Source organism: Arachis hypogaea, chromosome 12, assembly GCF_003086295.3.
Source record: "Arachis hypogaea cultivar Tifrunner chromosome 12, arahy.Tifrunner.gnm2.J5K5, whole genome shotgun sequence".
Lineage (NCBI taxonomy): Eukaryota > Viridiplantae > Streptophyta > Magnoliopsida > Fabales > Fabaceae > Arachis > Arachis hypogaea.
Genome location: NC_092047.1, coordinates 82,065,114 through 82,080,481, shown reverse-complemented (window position 1 = coordinate 82,080,481; position 15,368 = coordinate 82,065,114). Strand labels below are relative to the sequence as shown.

Here is a 15,368-nt window from a genome sequence, read left to right as displayed (position 1 = left end):
AACAAGGGAATAGAGGTAGATCAAGCTAAAATAGAGGTAATTGAAAAATTACCACCACCTGCCAATGTTAAGGCAATCAGAAGCTTTCTGGGGCATGCAGGATTCTACAGGAGGTTTATAAAGGATTTTTCAAAAATTACAAAACCTCTGAGCAATCTGCTAGCTGCTGACACGCCATTTGTGTTTAACACAGAGTGCCTGCAGGCGTTTGAAACTCTGAAAGCTAAGCTGGTCACAACACCAGTTATCTCTGCACCAGACTGGACATTGCCATTCGAATTAATGTGTGATGCCAGTAATCACGCCATTGGTGCAGTACTGGGGCAGAGGCATGACAAACTTCTGCATGTCATTTATTATGCTAGCCGTGTTTTAAATGATGCCCAGAAAAATTACACAACCACAGAAAAGGAATTGCTTGCATGGTCTATGCCATTGACAAGTTTAGATCATACTTAGTAGGATCAAAAGTGATTGTGTACACTGACCATGCTGCTCTTAAATATCTACTTACAAAGCAGGATTCAAAACCCAGGCTTATAAGATGGGTATTGCTTCTGCAAGAGTTTGATATAGAAATAAGAGACAGAAAAGGGACAGAAAACTAAGTGGCTGATCATCTGTCCCGAATAGAGCCAGTAGAAGGGGCACCCTCTCCCTCTATCGAAATCTCTGAAACCTTTCCGGATGAGCATTTGTTCGCCATTCAGAAAACACCATGGTTTGCAGACATTGCAAACTATAAAGCTGCAAGGTTCATACCCAAGGCGTACAGCAGGCAACAAAAGAAAAAATGAATTTCTGATGCAAAGTACTACTTGTGGGATGAATCCTATCTCTTTAAGAGATGTGCAGATGGAATAATCCGTAGGTGTGTGCCTAGAGAAGAAGCACAGAGGATCCTATGGCATTGCCATGGATCACAATATGGATGCCATTTCGGAGGTGAGCGAATAGCCACCAAGGTCCTCCAATGTGGTTTCTGCTGGCCTACACTCTACAGAGATTCCCGAGAGTTTGTACGTAACTGTGACAGTTGCCAGAGAGCTGGTAATTTGCCTCATAGTTACGCCATGCCTCAACAAGGAATCTTAGAGATTGAGTTGTTTGATGTATGGGGAATTGATTTTATGGGGCCATTCCCACCATCATACTCAAACACTTATATTCTGGTGGCAGTTGACTATGTATCAAAATGGGTAGAGGCCATTGCCACACCCACCAATGATACTAAAACAGTACTAAAGTTCCTCCAGAAACATATATTCAACAGATTTGGTGTCCCTAGGGTACTAATCAGTGATGGGGTACTCACTTCTGCAACAAACAGCTTTACTCTGCCATGGTCCGGTATGGGATTCGTCACAAGGTGGCGACTCCATATCATCCACAGACAAATGGGCAAGCTGAAGTTTCTAACAGAGAACTAAAAAGAATCCTGGAACGGACTGTAAGTACCCGTAGAAAGGATTGGGCACGAAGCTTGGATGATGCTCTGTGGGCTTACAGAACAGCATTCAAGACTCCTATAGGGACCTCTCCGTACCAACTTGTGTATGGTAAGGCTTGTCACCTGCCCGTGGAACTGGAACATAAGGCCTACTGGGCAACCAGATTCCTAAACTTTGATGCCAAACTAGCTGAAGAAAAAAGACTGCTCCAGCTGAATGAGCTAGAGGAATTTAGATTCACTGCTTTCGAAATGCCAAGCTTTATAAAGAGAAATAAAAAAGATGGCATGACAGAAAGCTATCTTCTAGAATCTTTGAACCAGGACAAAAGGTTCTGTTGTTTAACTCTAGGCTCAGGCTATTCCCCGGGAAACTGAAGTCCCGGTGGAGGGGACCCTATGTGATTACTAGTGTATCACCATATGGTTATGTGGAGCTTCAAGACATTGACTCTGATAGGAAGTTCATTGTTAATGGACAGAGAATCAAGCATTATCTTGAAGGTAATGTTGAGCAAGAATGCTCAAGGCTAAGGCTAGATTAAAAAGCTCAGCAAGGTCCAGCTAAAGACAATAAAGAAGCTCTTGCTGGGAGGCAAACCAGCTATTGGCATCACTTTCTCTAAGCATTTTGCCCTATTCTTGATTTTATTTTTTTATATAAAGTTCATTGATACCAAGGTAAAGGAGTCAATTGCATAAGTTTACAGGGTTACAGAAAGATTCAGCACACAAAACAGAGAAAAAGAGCTCACTGGCAAGAAAACGGCAGTAAGAGGCACAATTGGGCGTTCAACGCCCAAAAGAAGCATCCACTGGGCGTTAAACGCCAGTAAGGATAGCTACCTGGGCGTTAAACGCCAGATTTACAGCGTCCTGGGCGTTCAGAAAAACGCCCAGTGACAAAGGAGTTCCTGGCGTTCAACGCCAGAAAGAAGCAACAGCTGGGCGTTGAACGCCCAGGAGAAGCAGCAATTGGGCGTTGAACGCCCAAAACATGCAGCGTTTGGGCGTTTAACGCCAGGATGGTGGGGAGGAGGTAATTTCGTTTTTACTTCATATTTTTCATTTTAATTTTAATTTTCATGTTTCAATTCATGATTTCTTGCATAAACATGTTACAAACCCTGATTTCTAAAATCCCTAATTTCTAAAAACCCTACTTTAAAAATATCAAATGTATCTTAATCCATAAGCACAAATCCTTTTTTTTCAATCCAATTCAACTCTTTTTCAAAATTTCAAAACAAATCTATCTCTTTTTCATTCTAAAATCTTTTCAACTAATCAATATCTTTTTCAAATCTCCATATTATCTTTTTCAAAAATCCAAACTTATCTTTTTCAAATATCTTTCATATCTTTTCAATTTTAAATTATATCCTTTCTTATCATACTTATTTCTTTTTAAATCATATCTTCTATCTTATCTTTCTCCTTATTTTCGAAAACCCACCCCTTTTCCCTTTTAAAAACACATTCGGCCTCCCTTCTCTCATCCACCATTCAACACTAGCTCTCCTTCTATCCCTCTCCTTTCTTTTCTTTTGCTTGAGGACAAGCAAACCTCTAAGTTTGGTGTGTTTATCCGTGATCACTAAACCATACCCACTAAGATCATGGCTCCTAAAGGAAAACAACCCACTCCAAGAGGCAAGAAAGAGAGTATTCCAAAACCACTTTAGAATCAAGGGAGGTTCTTAACCAAAGAACATTCAGACCATTACTACAAAATAATGGGTCTGAGATCAGTGATCCCGGAAGTCAAGTTTGATTTGAAAGAAGATGAATATCCGGAGATCCAAGAGCAGATTCGAAACAGGAACTGGGAAGTCCTAGCTAATCCTGAAACGAAAGTGGGAAGGAATATGGTTCAGGAATTCTATGCTAATCTGTGGCAAACAGACAGGCAGAGAATATCTGGAACTGCCCTCTATGACTATCGAACTTTGGTCAGAGGAAAGATTGTTCACATCCACCCTGACAAAATCAGGGAGATCTTTAAGCTACCTCAGCTGAAAGATGACCCAAACTCCTTCAATAGGAGAATGATGAGAACAAACAAGGGCCTGGATAAGATTCTAGAGGATATATGCATCCCTAGAGCCAGGTGGACCACCAGCAGCAAGGGTGTCCCAAATCAACTCAAGAGAGAAGATCTCAAACCAGTCGCCAGAGGTTGGCTGGACTTTATTGGGCGTTCTATATTGCCCACAAGCAACCGTTCTGAAGTCACTGTTAAAAGAGCAGTGATGATCCATTGCATTATGTTGGGAAAAGAAGTAGAAGTTCATCAACTGATCCCATATGAATTTTACATACTTGCTAACAAGAATTCCAATGATGCCAGGTTGGCTTATCCAAGCTTAATCTCTATGCTCTGCAAAGATGCTGGAGTAAAGATGGGAATAACAGAGTATATCTCAGTGGAGCAACCAATCACTAAAATCACAATAGAAAAATAACAAATGTAGGATGACCCCACCAAGAGGAGGGCACAAGAATTCCTCCCAGAAGTCCCTCAATTTGAATATTCGGAACAGCTTGAAGCATCTGTTACCAAGTTGCAAGAATCTATGGACCAAATAAAGGAAGAACAGTAAAATCAAAACAGTATGATATGCAAACTGCTCAGGGAACAAGAAGAGCAAGGGCGTGACTTAAAGGAACTAAAGCATCAGAAGTTGTCTCTTGAGGGACCAAGCACTCCACAGACTAGAAGAACATCCACATCCCAAACTCAAGGTTGTTGAGCCCTAATCTTAGCCTTAACTCTGTGATAATTGTTCTTATTTGAATTCTACCTTAGTAGTTATAGTAGTAATTAGTAGTTATTTTATCTCCAATTAAGCCATAATTTATTTTTCTCATCATCATTAAACATGAATAAAATAGAATATTTCCTTTAGGATAAGGAGGCAATATTTGTCGAGTTTTTAATACAAGAAATTCTGATTAATTACATGTGGTGGCAATACTTTCTGCCTTTTGAATGAATGCTTGAACAGTGCATATGTCTTTGGAATTTGATGTTCTTGAATGTTAAATATGTTGGCTCTTGAAAGAATGATAAACATGAGACATGTTATTGGTAATCTGAAAAATCATAAAAATAATTCTTGAAGCAAGAAAAAGCAGTGAATACAAAGCTTGCAAAAAAAAAAAGAAAAAAAAAAGCAAGCAGAAAAAGCCAATAACCCTTAAAACCAAAAGGCAAGGGCAAATAAAAAGGATCCCAAGGCTTTGAGCATCAGTGGATAGGAGGGCCTAAAGGAATAAAATCCTGGTCTAAGCGGCTAAACCAAGCTGTCCCTAACCATGTGCTTGTGGCGTGTAGGTGTCAAGTGAAAACTTGAGACTGAGCGGTTAAAGTCAAGGTCCAAAGCAAAAACAAAGAGTGTGCTTAAGAACCCTGGACACCTCTAATTGGGGACTTTAGCAAAGCTGAGTCACAATCTGAAAAGGTTCACCCAATTATGTGTCTGTGGCATTTATGTATCCGGTGGTAATACTGGAAAACAAAGTGCTTAGGGCCACGGCCAAGACTCATAAAGAAGCTGTGTTCAAGAATCATCATACTGAACTAGGAGAATCAATAACACTATCTGAATTCTAAGTTCCTATAGATGCCAATCATTCTGAGCTTCAATGGATAAAGTGAGATGCCAAAACTGTTCGGAAGCAAAAAGCTACTAGCCCCGCTCATTTAATTAGAATCTGAGCTTCACTCAAAAACTCTGAGATATTATTGTTTCTTGACTCATTTGTATTCTATTTTATTTGTCTAGTTGCTTGGGGACAAGCAACAATTCAAGTTTGGTGTTGTGATGAGCGGATATTTTATATGCTTTTTGGGGTTAATTTCATATAGTTTTTAGTATGTTTTAGTTAGTTTTTAGTTTATTTTCATTAGTTTCTAGGCAAAATTCATATTTCTGGACTTTACTATGAGTTTGTGTATTTTTTCTGTAATTTCAGGTATTTTCTTGCTGAAATTGAGGGAGCTGAGCAAAAATCCGATTCAGGCTGAAAAAGGACTGCTGATGCTGTTGGATCCTGACCTCTCTGCACTCGGAATGAAATTTTCAGAGCTACAGAAGTCCAATTGACGCGCTTCTAATTGAGTTGAAAAGTAGACATCCAGGGCTTTCCAGCAATATATAATAGTTCATACTTTACTCAAGGATAGACGACGTAAACTGGCATTCAACGCCAGTTCCATGTTGCAGTCTGGCGTCCAGCGCCAGAAACACGTTACAAGTTGGAGTTCAACGCCCGAAACAGGTTACAGCCTGGCGTTGAACGCCCAAAACAGCCCAGGCACGTGAAAAGCTTTAGTCTCAGCCCCAGCACACACCAAGTGGGCCCCAGAAGTGGATTTCTGCACTATCTATCATAGTTTACTCATTTTCTGTAAACCTAGGTTACTAGTTTAGTATTTAAACAACTTTTAGAGATTTATTTTGTATCTCATGACATTTTTAGATGTGAACTTTGTAATCTCTGACGGCATGAGTCTCTAAACTCCATTGTTGGGGGTGAGGAGCTCTGCTGTGTTTTGATGAATTAATGCAACTATTTCTGTTTTCCATTCAAACATGCGTGTTCCTATCTAAGATATTCATTTGCGCTTAATTATAGAGAAGGTGATGATCCGTGACACTCATCACCTTCCTCAATCCATGAACGTGTGTCTGACAACCACCTCTGTTCTACATTAGATTGAATGAGTATCTCTTAGATTCCTTAATCAGAATCTCCGTGGTATAAGCTAGAATCCATTGGCAGCATCCTTGAGAATCCGGAAAGTCTAAACCTTGTCTGTGGTATTCCGAGTAGGATTCTGGGATTGGATGACTGTGACGAGCTTCAAACTCGCGAGTGCTGGGCGTAGTGACAAACGAAAAAGGATAGTAAATTCTATTCCGGTATGATCGAGAACCTACAGTTGATTAGCCGTGCGGTGACAGCACACCTGGACCATTTTCACTGAGAGGAAGGATGGTAGCCATTGACAACGGTGATCCACCAACACACAGCTTGCCATAGGAAGGACGTGCGTGCGTGAAGAAGAAGATAGGGAGAAAGCAGAGATTCAAAAGACAAAGCATCTCCAAAACTCTAACATATTCTCATTTACTGCATAACAAGTAACCTTTAATTCATCCTCTCTTGTTCATTTGCAAGTCAATTGATAACCACAAATTAATATCCTGACTAAGAGTTACAAGATAACCATAGCTTGCTTCAAACCAACAATCTCTGTGGGATCGACCCTTACTCACGTAAGGTATTACTTGGACGACCCAGTGCACTTGCTGGTTAGTTGTGCGGAATTACATAGTGTGAAGTAATTTTCGTGCACCAAAAAGATATTATTTAGTTTTAGAAAATATATTTTACATTAACTAGGATTAGATATAAAAGGAAAAAGAATCAACCCTTCGGGCTCGTCTCTTCTTCTCTCTTCTCTTCTACCTCATTCCATAATTTACATCCTAGTTTTCTCTCTGAACCATGAGCAGCTAAACCTCCACTATTAAGGTTAGGAGCTCTGTCTATTGTATGTATTGATACTATTATTTTTCTATTTTAATTCATGTACTGATTTCTATTTCAAGAATTATTTTCGTTCTTTATCTCATGAATCTGGGTGGAACGGAAGTATGACCCTTGTTATAATTGAGTTGTTGTATAACTTGGAAAGTTCTTTACTTGAACAACAACTTGAAAATAATTTTTCCTAAATTTATAATTATATGGACTTAACGGGATACGTGACATATAATCCTCTTATATTTGGGTAATTAGGGTTTTTGTGGCATATAAAATAGAATTGAACTTCACCCTCTGATTGGAATTAAGTGACCAAGGAATTGGTGGTTGATGAAGGTTAAAAGAGACTAAAAAGGTCTAAGGAATTAGGATTTAGTCACAAATAGTTTGCCTTAAATTGAATCTTGCATGATTAAAATAGTTAATAAGAAAAGTCAATCCGGAAGATAGATATCTTTGAAACCTTAACTGTTTCTCCATATATTATTCACATCAATTTACTGCTTGCGTTCTAATCTTCTGAATTTATGGTTTAATGCAATTGAACTCTCAACACTCTTTTCTGCTTGTCTAACTAAGTAAATCATTCAATCATTGTTGCTTAGTCCATCAATCCTTATGGGATCGATCCTCATTTACTTGAGGTACTACTTGGTACGACCCGGTGCACTTGCCGGTTAGTTTGTGGGTTATAAATTCTGCACCAAGTTTTTAGCGCTGTTGCTGGGGATTGACTGTGATTGACAACTACTGGTTGTTTGATTTCTTAGATTAGGCGTTTTTACTTTAATTTCATTTAACTTATTTCTTTAAATTTTTTTTAAAAAATATTTTGATTTATTTTATTTAAAATTTTTTTCTCTTAATTTCTGAAATTAAGTTTGGTGTCCCCTTAGTTGTTTTATTCTTCCTAGTTATTTTACTCTTTGAGTTTGAATTTTATACTCCTTTTTGCTTATTAGTTATTTTATTTTCTTAATTATTCAGTTTATTTTCTTTATTTTATTTTTCTTTTCTTTTATATTTTATTTTATTATTTTTATTTTTCTTTATGTTCTTTCTTCTTTGCTTGCCTGTTTATCACATGGTGCGTTTAATTCTGTTTGGTGCTTTGTGTAAAGAAAAATAATGGAGAGAGATCACATGGGTTACTACTCACACCCAAGGAGTGATTCTTATTATTGTGGATGGAGAAACTACTCGAATGTTGGTTGGCAAAGTCAAAACCAAAGAAACTTCAGTGCTCCATGTTTCAACTATCAAGAACCACCATCTCCATATTCATACCAAGAACCACCACCTCTCTATCCATATCAAGAACTACCATCTACCTATTCATACCAAGAACCATCCTCTTTTTACTCTTATCAAGAACCATCATCTCCTTCTTATTCACATCAAGAGCCACCATTTCCTTATTCATGTCAAGAACCATCAGCTCTTGAGCTTCTCATGAAGGAATGCATACATGATATGAGGATGAGTGTCAAAAATATAGAGAAATATGTGAAGTTGATTATCCAGGAAAAGGAACAAGCAAATTCCTTCCCAAGAGATACAATGCAAGATCCTATGGAAGAAAGTGAGGAAATCAATCAAAGAAGTTCATACTCCAGTGAATTAGAGAACTCTCCACCCTCACATATGGAAGAAGAGGAAGATGCACAAATAAAGAAGGAAGATGCACAAACAAATGAGGTTGTAAGGGATGAAAAAATTATGGAAATCTACACTCCAATGAAGCAGAGCGTGGCATAGAGGGTGAGTTTCTTGAACCACCAATTCAAGAAGTTCTTGATGAAGGGTACACTCCAACCATCACACAACACCCAAATTTTGAAATCAAAGAAGTGAAGGCAACCAAGGAAAGCACTGAAAAGGGGATTGTGGCCAATAAACAGAAGAAAATATCCATGAAAAAGAGAAGGTCAGCAAAAAACAATCCAACCTCTACCCCAACAAGAAAGGGGAATCAAGCTAACCACAATAAAAGAAAGCTTGTTAGGAGGAATTTATATCAGGGGGCACTAATTTTCACCTCTCCCCCTTTGGAGACATTTCTTTTAACCAACTAGAAGAAGAGGAAGAAAATTCAACAATCAAGTGTCAAGCTAGTGACATTAAAGAAGCGCTTATTGGGAGACAACCCAAGTACTAGTATTCTTGGTTTTGCAGTTACTTTGGTTTTAATTTTATAGTTATTTTGATTTTAGCATTATAGTTATTTTAGTTCTAGTTTTAAATTACTTTATCTCAATTTTTTTTAGAATTTTTCTTGTTTTACATGTGTTTTGGTTATGCAGAATGATTAGAATAGGAACAGGAGCAATTAAAAGAAATTTTTGACATCCTGGAGTTTTTCTTTGCTTGGGGACAAGCAAACTTTTAAGTTTGGTGTTGTAGAGTGTGCTCTCTGTTTACCTTGTCATAAGTGGCACCATGGGGAGATGAATGTTCTTCATGGAGGAACACAGCTGGAGGAATGAGATGGCCACCAGCATAACAGAGGTGGTTGAGTTCCTTTCATTCTATTTTCTCTTTTCTTATTTTGTTGTCTTCTATTTTCTGTTGCTTTGATTTCCTGCATGATCGTTAGTACTTTCAATTCTTAGATTTAGTTTCATTATGTTATTTGCTTTAAGTTAAAAAAAAATTGTCTCATGTATCACTCACTAAGCTTGAATCTAAAAAGAAAAGAAAAGAAGTGATGTATTGCATGAGAAATTGAGTTTATATTTAAGAGTAGTCTTATTTACTTAAATGTGGTAGTATTATTTGTGATTCTGAATGCATGACATAAACAGTGAATATTTGAATTTGAATCAAAGGATGTTCATATATGAGGAATAAGAATTTAGAGAATTATTATGAATTCTCTAAAGTAAACAAAAGCTTAATCCGTGAAGCAAAAAAATAGCAAAAGAAAAATAAAAGCAAGGTCCAAGACTCTGAGCATCAATGACTAGGGAGCTCAGACATGATTAAAAGCTCAAAGAGTTGTTTCCTTAGTCATAGGCTTGTGGTGTACATGTGTCAAGTAATCCTTGAGACAGAGCACTAAGAGTCGAGATCAAGTGCATTTAACAGAATATACCAAAGGCTTTGAGCACCACTGTCTAGGAGTAACTGAAAGAAAAATTAGAACCTAAAGAGAGTTCCCCAGTTAAGTGCTCGTGGTGTTTTTGTGTCAAGTAAAGCTTGAGAAAAAACATTTAAAGTCACGGCTAGGCTCAGGGTGCAAAGCAACAAAGAAAAGAGAATTAAAGGAAATTTGCTGTGTTCAAGGATTAATCCAAGTAAAAAGATTAGAGAATTCATAATATTATCCGGATTCTAATTCTGAACGACAGTGATATTTCTCTGATTCAAAGGATAGTGAGATGCCAAAACTATTCAGGATTGCAGCGTATAAACCCCACCCTGAGACAGACAAGAGCTTAATTTATTACTCACTTCTCATGCAAATTCACATCCTAAGTTTGTATTAGTTTTGGTTGCTTGAGGACAAGCAACAATTCAAGTTTGGTGTTGTGATGCGTGAGCATCTATCCTATCTTTTCCTAGTGAATTTGCATTTGAATTGTTAAGTTTAATCAAAATTTAAATATTTTTTAGCCACTATGAATGCTATTTTAAGTTGTGTACAATTCTATTTATTTCAGGTAGCATTCGGATGGATTTGACGGAGTTTTATAGAAGAAGAGAAAGAAAGTGGATGATGCTGTCAACCCTGACCTTCTTGTACTCTAATAGACATAACTTGAGCTACAGAGATCCAATTGACGTGATTCTAGCGACATTGGAAAGCCAACTTCTACAACTTTCCAATGATATAAAATAGTATACCCTTTTTCTCCATTTCATTCGGCCTCAATGGCGCCAAACTTGGGATTCTCCAAGTTTGGCGCCACACTCACCTACCTCCAGGAATGCTTGGCGTCGAACCAAAGCCAATCTTGCGATTTCTCAAGTATGGTGCCAAGGGTGCATAATATTGAAGATACATTCGGGCATGGTGGCACCAAACTTGGCCCAGCTCAAGTTTGGTGCCACCCTTAGTGAAATTGGTGGTCCCCAATTGTCTAAGGAGCAGCACGAGATGTATTTAATTAATTTTGATTAAAACTTTATTTTATTTTAGAATAGAAAAAGATATTATTTAGTTTTTGAAAATATATTTTACATTAATTAGGATTAGATATAAAAGGAAAAAGAATCAGCCCTTCGGGCTCGTCTCTTCTTCTCTCTTCTCTTCTACCTCATTCCGCAATTTACATTTTTTTTGAATCCTAGTTTTCTCTCTGAACCATGAGCAGCTAAACCTCCACTGTTAAGGTTAGGAGCTCTGTCTATTGTATGGATTGATACTATTATTTTTCTATTTTAATTCATGTACTGATTTCTATTTCAAGAATTTTTTTCGTTCTTTATCTCATGAATCTGGGTGGAACGGAAGTATGACCCTTGTTCTAGTTGAGTTCTTGTATAACTTGGAAAAGCTCTTTACTTGAACAACAACTTGAAATAATTTCTCCTAAATTTCTAATTATCTGGAATTAACGGGATACGTGACATATAATCTTCTTATATTTGGGTAATTAGGGTTTTTGTGGCATATAAACTAGAATTGAACATCACCCTCTAATTGGAATTAAGTGACTAAGGAATTGACGGTTGATGAAGGTTAGAGGAGACTAAAAAGGTCTAAGGAATTATGGTTTAGTCACATATAGTTTACCATGAATTGAATCTTGCATGATTAAAATAGTTAATAAGAAAAGTCAATCCGGAAGATAGATATCTCTGAAACCTTAACTATTTCTCCATATATTATTCACATCAATTTACTGCTTGCTTTCTAATCTTCTGAATTTACTGTTTGATGCAATTGAACTCTCAACACTCTTTTCTGCTTGTCTAACTAAGTAAATCATTCAATCATTGTTGCTTTTTCCATCAATCCTCATGGGATTGACCCTCATTCACTTGAGGTACTACTTGGTATGACCCGGTGCACTTGCCGGTTAGTTTGTGAGTTATAAATTCCATACTAGTGTTGGATGCCCAAAAGGGAGCAAGCTGGCATCCAACGCCCCAAAAGGAGTCATAGGACAAGGAGACACGCCAAGCTCAGCCCAAGCACTCAACCTAAGTGGGCCCAAGGATGGATTTATCACCTCTAGTCTATTTTATCATATTTTTGTACTTCCTAGTTATTAGATTAGTATATATAGGAGAAGATCACCCAAAACTTTAGATCTTCTTCCCCCACTTTTTCTTTCGAACATTATTGTACAGTATGAGCAACTGAACCTCCTAGGTTAAGGTTAGAAGCTCTACTGATTCTTATGGATTAATAATATCATTATTCTATTTCAATCTATGCTTGATTCTATTCTAAGATGTATCTTTGCTCTTCATCCTAATAAATTGGGAGTGTAACTTAACTGTCATCCCTATTCTACATGGGTTCTTGCGAGTCCTTGATGGGATAGTACTGAACTACAAGCATGATTATACATCTCTTAGATGGCTAATCCACAACTTCGTTGGGGACTTGGAGACATCAGTTCAGCCGAGGTGCAGGGCGATTAGGGCCTTTGTGGTATAGGCTAGAATCATAAAGCGTCATTCTCCGATCCAGAAGATTCGACCTTGTCTGTGGCGTTTTGAGTAGGATCATCAGAGATTGGACTGCTAGAGTTTCATCTTCGTTCAGATTTGATGACCATTGACGCCGGTGTTTGATCTGAAGCAGAAGAGATCAATGACCACTGACCTTGGCGTTAATCACCTACAGCTTTCCATGGAATGAATCTTTAGAAGTTGAAGTAGACAGTGAGAAAAGTTGATCCAGAAGGAGGAAGCATCTCCGAAGCCTCAATCATTCTCATATCACTGATTTCACACCTATTCAGTAACACCTTATTTATTTTGCTTTTATGCGTTTTTCAAAGCAACCCTCTTTTCTAATCACCTGACTAAGATGTACAAGGTAGCCATTGCTTGCTCAATCCGACAATCTCCGTGGGACTCGACCCCCACTCACTTGAGGTATTACTTGGACGACCCGGTACACTTGCTGGTCTATCTGTGTGAATATTGCGGAGTCAATTTCGCGCACCAAGTTTTTGGTGCTGTTGCCAGGGATTGTTTTGAGATTGACAAACTATCGGACTATCTTGTTGCTTAGATTAGGTACTTTTTAAGGTTTAATTTCTCTTTTGTTTGAGTCTTACTTGTTTCTTGTTTCTTTTTCAAAAAAAAAAATTCAAAAACCTTTTGTTTTCTTTAGCAATCTTTTTCTTTGTTTGAGTCTTGTATCAGTTTTTAAGTTTGGTGTCCCCCTGATTTTCTTAAAAATTTCGAAATTGTTCTTGGTTGTTCTTCTTGGTGTTCGAATTGTTATTGGTGTTTTTTTTTGTTTGATCTTAAAATTCTTAAGTTTGGTGTCTTATTATATTTTTCTTTCAATTTTTTTAAAATTTGTGTCCTTTGATTCTAAAATTTTAAGTTTGGTCTCTCTTAGTTGTTTTTCTTTTTCCTTAAAATTCGAAAAATACAAAAATATATCTTTTACTTTTTGAAAATCTTAACTATTTTTTCTTATCTTGATTTAAAAAAAAATTTAAGTTTGGTGTTTTCTTGTTAGTAAAGTTTAAATTTTGAATTTCAAATCTTATCTTTCAAATCTTTTACAAATCTTTATCTTATCTTTTTATCTTTCTTTAAATTTCAAAAATTCTATCTTATCTTACTTTAATTTCAAATTTTAAAATTCAAAATCAAAAATTAAATTTCAAATCTTATCTTTGCAAATCTTTTTCAAACCTTTATCATATCTTCTCACTTTAAGTCTTTCCTATCTTATCTTCTTTTTAATTTTAAAACTTTTAAATTTCAAATATGTACCCCCTTTTAAAATTAAATTTCAAAATCAAATATTTTAATTTATTTTCAATTCTTGTTAGTTGGTTAGTTACTTGTTTTATCTTATTCTAATTTTGAAAGTTTGGTATCTCTCTAATTCTTCTTTCTCTCTCTTCTATTTTTGAAAACTTTCTACTTCTCTCTCTCTTCTTTTTCAAAAATTCTTACCTCTTTCTCTCTCGTCTATTTTCAAAAAATTTCTTTTTCTATTTATTTTGCAAAAACTCTTTTAATTTAAAAGATATCTTTCTTTTCTTTTCTTCTCTTCTAACCCTTTCAAAGGACCTTTATACTCTAACATAGAGAATCATTTTCTTCTTTTCTTCTTGCATTCTTCCTTCTTGTTTATGAGCAAAAACAAAGATAAAGAACCTCTCTTTGATCCTGACCTTGAACCTGAGAGGACTCTGAGGAGGCGTTTACAACAAGTAAGAGCACAACACTCCGGAGGAAACCTCACAGAGATTTTCGAACAAGAAGCTGAAAATACAAACATGGCAGCCAATCCTAATGGTGGAGGAGATGCAAGGAAGGTCCTAGGTGACTTTACTACACCCACTTCTGACTTCTATGGAAGCAGCATCTCTATACCTGCCATTGGTGCAAATAACTTTGAGCTAAAGCCTCAACTGGTCACTTTAGTTCAACAGAACTGCCAGTTTCATGGACTTCCACAGGAAGATCCCAACAGATTCATCTCTGATTTCTTACAGATCTGTGATACTGTCAAGACTAATAGAGTGGATCCTGAAATCTATAAGCTTATGCTTTTCCCCTTTGCTGTAAGGGACAGAGCTAGGTTATGGCTGGATTCTCAGCCTAAGGAAAGCCTAGACTCTTGGGAAAAGGTGGTCAATGCCTTCTCGACTAAGTTATTCCCATCTCAGAAGCTGAAGAGGCTTAGGGTGGAAGTTCAGACTTTCAGACAAAAAGAGGGTGAATCTCTCTATGAGGCCTGGGAGAGGTACAAGCAATTAATCAGAAAGTGCCCTCCTAACATGATTTCAGATTGGACCATGTTAGATATCTTTTATGATGGTCTTTCTGAGATGTCCAAGATGGCATTGGACCACTCTGCTGGTGGTTCACTCCACTTGAAGAAAATACCTGAAGAGGCACAGGAACTCATTGACATAGTTGCTAACAACTAATTCATGTACACTTTTTGAGAGAAAACCTGTAAGTAATGGGGTAGCTCAAAAGAGAGGAGTCTTGGAGATTGACACTCTGAATGCCATATTGGCTCAAAACAAGATCCTGAACCAACAGGTCAACATGATCTCTCAGCATCTGACTGGATCACAAGCTGCAGCTGACAGCACTCAAGAAGCCTCCTATGAAGGAGATGCATACGATCCAGGTCAACCCATGATGGATGAGGTTAACTATTTGGGAAATTCCTCAGAAAATTCCAATAATGAGCCTTATGGAA

General features: G+C 37.2%; 1 non-coding gene across 1 annotated transcript; it reads right to left on the bottom strand.

Annotated features, from left to right (window-relative positions):
- Positions 1-14,832: 14,832 nt before the first annotated feature.
- Positions 14,833-14,941, bottom strand: LOC112731248 (small nucleolar RNA R71). The gene has a single exon (XR_003167036.1). It is a non-coding gene; the product is annotated as a small nucleolar RNA R71 (small nucleolar RNA).
- Positions 14,942-15,368: the final 427 nt, after the last annotated feature.